Here is a 5,840-nt window from a genome sequence, read left to right on the forward strand (position 1 = left end):
AGATCGATGATGGATTGTACCTTCTTGAACTTCGTTTAAATAATTTGTAAAAAGAGTTGCACGGTGAAAGCGCCGATCTCTGCGTTTATATTAGAACCCTGAGCATAAACAACTTTAAGGAATTGTGTTTAGGGGGAAATAACTTCAAATATATTTATAAGAGGAAGAATTCTAAGCTCTTAGCTACAAGAGAAAAAGAAGAAACAGGTGTCAGTGTACCCCATCCCTTACAAGTTTCAGCCACGGGACATCTATGCTAAAAATGGTAGCGACGAATATATTTTTCAATCAGTAAGTGCCAGGCATTGTGCTAAATTTTTGACATGCTTCATCTGATTTAACCCTCTCACAGAAACCCTCTTAGAAATGGGAATTATACTTTCACAAAATGTAGGTGCATGCCTCTCTGAGCTAGTGAAAGTAATGTAGAAAATTCTAACATAAAATGTTAAACAACAGACCACTTTTAGAATCAAAAGACAGAAATGCTTTCTTTGGGGACACCTAAATGAATTTGGCAGCTCCTTTCACTGAAGAAAGATAAGGATTGCTAAAATGAGGAACTAAGATTATAAAATAAAATCTATGTGCTCACAGAACAGCAGAGTGGAGCATCCAAAGAATATTCAATTCAATTCAATTAAAACATAAAAGGACAAGCATACATGACAGTGGTAGGTATCAAACTTCACAATTTCAATATTTGGGAGCGGCCAAAGCTATCATCAATTTCAAAAATAATTTGGATGAATTAATTTTTGATAAAAGGCGGGGACTTTTGTGATTTTTTGATTTGCCCATTTTGAAAATAATTCTTAGACCCTCCCAAGTTCTGGGCTCTGGGAGATAGTGGCACATTTGCAGTCTGTTGACAGTTGGGCGGATGGTCAGAGAGATACCATTGTCCCCAGGAGGGTGTAACTGGTCCTTGCTCCCCATAGCCCAGTGCTGATCCTCAGTCTCGCTTATGAGAAATCAGACTCCTTAGCAAGTCACAGTGACTGTCGGAGTAGCATCACTTGGCCAAAGTCATTATGACCAACGTTAAAACCGCGGTGCCCGTTCTCACACACACTCGCCCACGTAATATGAAACATAAATGCTCACGTTGTCATAACTCAGTAGCTATGACAGCCATCAGTTACACTCAGAACGCTGCTCAGTAAACATGGAATCATCATGACGGGAGTTGGGCCGGACTTTCCTCGGCCTGACTGGTGATTGGATGAGGACAAGTCATCATTTGTGTCTCCTGCTCTTGTCAGTTCTTCAAGGATGTTGCAGTCTCACCTTTGTCAGCTCAGAAGACTTTCTGCCTCTTGTCCTTTTCTCGGGTCCATTCCATCTGGGTTTGTAGCTCATTATTCGGAGGGCAATCACTGTTGCTTATTCCAAGTTCTATTTATTAACTCGCTTCTGCTCACATGAGAAAGACACTATCCTTTGAGACCAAGAGGGCTTCTTATCATTCCTAAGAAAGAGACTACATCCCGGGCCAGCTGCAGCGTTGCTGCTGGGTGTGTATTATCATTCTAGATATCAGGGCAACTTGTGCTCAGTGACAAAGACAAGAGTCCAGGAAGCCAGCTTGGGCCAGTGGAGCAGCTGTGCTCTGAAGTCAGGGTGCTGCCTCCAGGCTCCATCTTGCTTCCTCAGGAGCAGGCTGCCCTTGCAGCTCACAGAGCATCCTGTCCCCACCTCAGGGTCCCTAGTTACAGCCCTGAGCTTGGTGTAAAGAGATGCTACACCCAAGAATAGACCCCTTTACACATGACAAAGCAAATGGTCTAAGCAAAAATTACACGTGACTCCACCATATATCTCATAACTAGTTATTTCCTTTCATGAATTTTAAATGGCGTAGAATCTGATATTGCTGAAAGGGACAGAGTTCTTAATGCGTGTGGAGATGCCCATTGTCTGACTGGCGGGTGAAGTGTGGTGAAGTTTCTGATGGGATTTTCTTCAGAGGCAGACAAATGGTCATGGGGTCCAGTGTGCCATCCGATGGCCCAGGGAGTGTTGCCATGGAAACCTGAAATTGACACCCAAACGAACACTTGCATCGACATTTTAAGAGTCTTAGAATCTAAAGTTCATCTTGTGTGGGGAAATTATGTAAAGGAAAGGCCTCGTGTGGAGGGAGCCACCACCAGCACCTAACTTCATTTTGAAAGATGAAGCCTCACTGTGCGCATTTTAATTGGTGCAATGACAGTATCATCTACACGCCCTGTGCCGCTCGGCCACACTGAATCATGACTTAATCCGGCGAAGAAACCAATCAATAGACCAGCAAGGCCCACTAAGAAGGCAGAGACTATTCAAGACCAGAACTCAGGTGGGCATCATGGGGCCAGGGGAACCGAAGTAACTCCCTGTTGCCTGCAATCCCTGGGGTAGGGGGTGGGGGGTGGGGGGGGCATAGTGTGCCTGGGCTGGGCAGGAAGCATCTTGCAATGCCTGGAGGTAGAGGCTGGGAGACTCTCGGCACCACACCCCCTCTGCAAACTCTGGCATTTTTTTCCTCTAAATCAGTGGTTCTCAACCTTGGCTGCACATTAGAACCACCTGGGAATCTTGTTAAAATCCTGATTTCTGGGCCTCCTCCTCCGGAAACTCTGTTTCTTTGTTACTAATGTTGTGGCCTGACCCCATAACAAAGAAACAGAATTTCCGGAGGAGGAGGCCCAGAAATCAGGATTTTAAAAAGATTCCCAGGTGGTTCTAACGTGCAGCCGAGGCTGAGAGCCGCTGCTCTAAATCCTAGGAAGGCCAAGGGCTCTTGGAGTCAGTCCAGAGCCTGCAGAGGCCCGTGTTGTGCCCTAATGAGGGCGGACCCTCCTGCCTGCCGTGGTTCCTCTAAATGTCTGTCCTTTGCATGTTGGGCTGTGGATTCACCCAGGTAAGCGGATGCTGAATCCTGGGCTAGGAACAGAGGAACTGATTTGCTAAACAAATGGTCTGTAAAATCTGTGCACCTGGAGTGGCCAGTGACAAAGGAAACAGCAACCGGCCCTGCACTCTCCTTCCCGCGATTGGCAGCGCGGGTCCAGGCGGAGCTGGAGCATGAAATGGGCGGACGGGTGCTGAGGTTTGTGTTGATTTCTAAACATCATTTATTGAAAATAAAAGTGCGTGTGCGCGCACGTGTGGGGTGGGGAGGGGGGACGGGGGCCCAGCGCGAAGGGGCCGGCAGACAATGCACACGGGAGAGCGCGCTCCCCGACCCTCCGCGCCCTGAACGCACACGCTCCACGCGCAGCGGCCCGCCCAGGCCGGCGGCCTCCGGACCAGAAGGCGGCCCGTCCCCGCTCCCCGCTCCCCGCTCCCCGCTCCCCGCGAGGGGGCCGCCGCACCGCGCTGGGACCTCCCGGACGCCAAGGTGAGCCGCCCCCCCCCCCCAGGGGACCCGCCACCGGAGCCAGAGCCCGGCTTCCAAGAGAACCCGCGCGCCGCGGGCCAGGGTCGGGCACCCTGCGGGGAACCTGGGGGACCCCCCCCCCGGGACTGCGGCTGCAACAGGCTGAGCGGTGGATGGAGCCACAGAGCGGGCAGCCCCGCCGCTGCTCTGTAACGCAGGGGTTGGGGGGGAGGGGGTCACCCAGCGTCCCAGGGATGCCACCCGCCACCCTCCCCGGCTCCCCCAGACTCTCTCCCAAAGCGCATGCGTCCTGGGGACTGTGGGGAAACTGAGGCAGAGCCTCCGGACAGAGAACAGAACCCAGAGCTTCCCTTTCGCTGCTCGAGCACCATCCCTGTCGCCCCAGGACCTCCTCGGCCGGAGTCCTGACACCCTCGGCCTGCGCCCGCCCTGGGGGGTCCCTTCAGGTCCCGGCCGCCCGGGGCCCTGACTGCGGGCCGGGACATGCGGGACGTGGGTGCCTCCTGCAGCTGCGGACGCTCAATCCCATGCCTCCTGACGCTCTTACTGATGTTACATCTTCTCCCCTCCTCCCCCCCCCACCCCCCCCCCCCCCAACCAACTGGCTTTTCTTTTCAGGCAGCATCTTTGGGGGACCACGAGGAGGACCCAGTATCGCTGATAATCATATCACCTGACTCCCTCCCCCGGGGACACTCCTGCCTCCTAAACCTCACATGTGTATGTGCCCTCCCCCCCCAACCCCATGGCCCCGGCTCCCCCCGCCCCCATCCCTGCCCTGAGCCCACTCCGGCCAGTGCGGGCCTTTTGTGACGGCAACCTCAGACCTGCACACCAGGCTCTGGTTCTGGGTTGGGCTGGGGTTCGGGGTGCCGGCTGCTTTTGTTGGGGGATTGGTGTTTGTTTAGGGATTGTTTCTCTTGTGCCCCGCACGCAGTGAAGGGAACCTCCATGTGTTAAGGAAACTTGCTATTTCTCCTCACCCTCCGGACAGGAGTTCCAGTCCTGACACCTCGCCCTCCTCCCTCTGCTCCTCCCCTACCGGCAATTAGCGTCCTGAGGTTTGTCCTTGATCTTTTCCCCAGACGCCCTGCCCTCCCCGCCCCCATGGCCCCGCTTCTTTCATGCGTCTTGTCGGTTAGCGCTGGGCCAGCGCGCCTTTTGTGCGGCCCGCCAGCGGCCAGCGGCCAGCGGGGAGTGGGGCTTCTTCTGTTATTTTCTCCGGGAACACTGCAGAAATGAAACGCACATGCAGCTCTGTCGCCTCCGATTTTCAGATGTTTTTCACACGATTGTCTGCCCCAGCCCCAGGAAAGTGCAAAGTGAAAACAGATGCATCGAGAAAAAAAACGTTTTTGAAAGGGGACAGTCCTGGGCCGGGGACTGAGCCCGCAGCGAAGATAAGTAATAAATACGCTATCAGATTTACAGCGTGCGCCCGGCAGCCGCGCTCCGCACGCAGGTGAGCTCCGGTGAGATTTTTATCATTTCCATGTGTCTGGACGACAAGGAGAAGCCCGTGGGGGAAGCGGTCTATAACTCAGCATTCGTGTCAAGACAAATCAAAATAATGCCTCTATTATTTCAATCAATAAACCATTTTTATTCCCAACATCTGATATACACAGTGTGAGTCCATCTGTTTGTGGGTGGAATTGGCAGCTTCGCCTTATACCCACACACCCCTTCCCAAGATGTGTCAATAAGATTAAACATGTAAAAGGAGGAACCCGGTGGGTCCCACCTTGCACCCATTCTAACCCTCGCACCCTAAGTCCACAGGGGAGCTCTGCAGAGTGTGCAGAGAGGGGCCAGGGGCCAGGGGCTGGTGGCAGGCGCTGGTTGGTAAGACAAACTGAAAGCCACCACAGACCAGACCCGGGCTGAGGAGAGCCTGCCCAGCTCCCCGCTCCAGATCTTCCCGGACAGGATCCTACCCGGGTCGTGGGCTTGGTGCCATGGCAGGACCCCCTCCCCCCAACTCCGCAGAACACCAAAACCTCTGCCCGGAGCTACCAAGATCCCAGCAGCAGGTGTAAGGCCCCGCTGGCTGCTGGCACTAATTGGGGAGGCGCGGGAGGAGAGGGGCGGAGGGCAGGAGGGAGGGAGGTGCAGGGAGCCGGCTGGGCTTTGTTAGTTCCAGGCAGATTTCAAGCCTGTGTCTCAACACGGCTTGCAGTTTGGGCTTCCCTGGCGCCTGGTAGATGGGCCCACAGTTTTGGATGGAGAGGAAACTAGAGGAGCAAAGAGATGATTCATTTCTGACTCAGCATCGCCAAGGCCCCGAGTGTTGGGGTCATTACAGCTTCCCTGGCTGTTCTGTTTGTTTCCTAATTTGCACACCCAGAAACCACATCTCAACCAACCCTGGTTGCCTGGCGTTCCTTCTTCCCTGTTCCGTCAGCCTGGCGCGCACGCATCAGAGCTGACGAGCCTTCCTTCCCATGGGAGTGGG

The 5,840-nt window shown here is 53.7% G+C and overlaps 1 long non-coding RNA gene across 1 annotated transcript; it reads left to right on the forward strand.

Annotated features, from left to right (window-relative positions):
* Nucleotides 1-4,058: 4,058 nt before the first annotated feature.
* Nucleotides 4,059-4,727, forward strand: LOC308518042. The gene is made up of 3 exons (XR_013995920.1): nt 4,059-4,105; nt 4,380-4,446; nt 4,691-4,727. It is a non-coding gene; the product is annotated as an uncharacterized lncRNA (long non-coding RNA).
* The last annotated feature ends 1,113 nt before the right edge of the window (nt 4,728-5,840 follow it).

This window comes from Myotis nattereri, assembly GCF_964212035.1.
Source record: "Myotis nattereri genome assembly, chromosome: 4".
Lineage (NCBI taxonomy): Eukaryota > Metazoa > Chordata > Mammalia > Chiroptera > Vespertilionidae > Myotis > Myotis nattereri.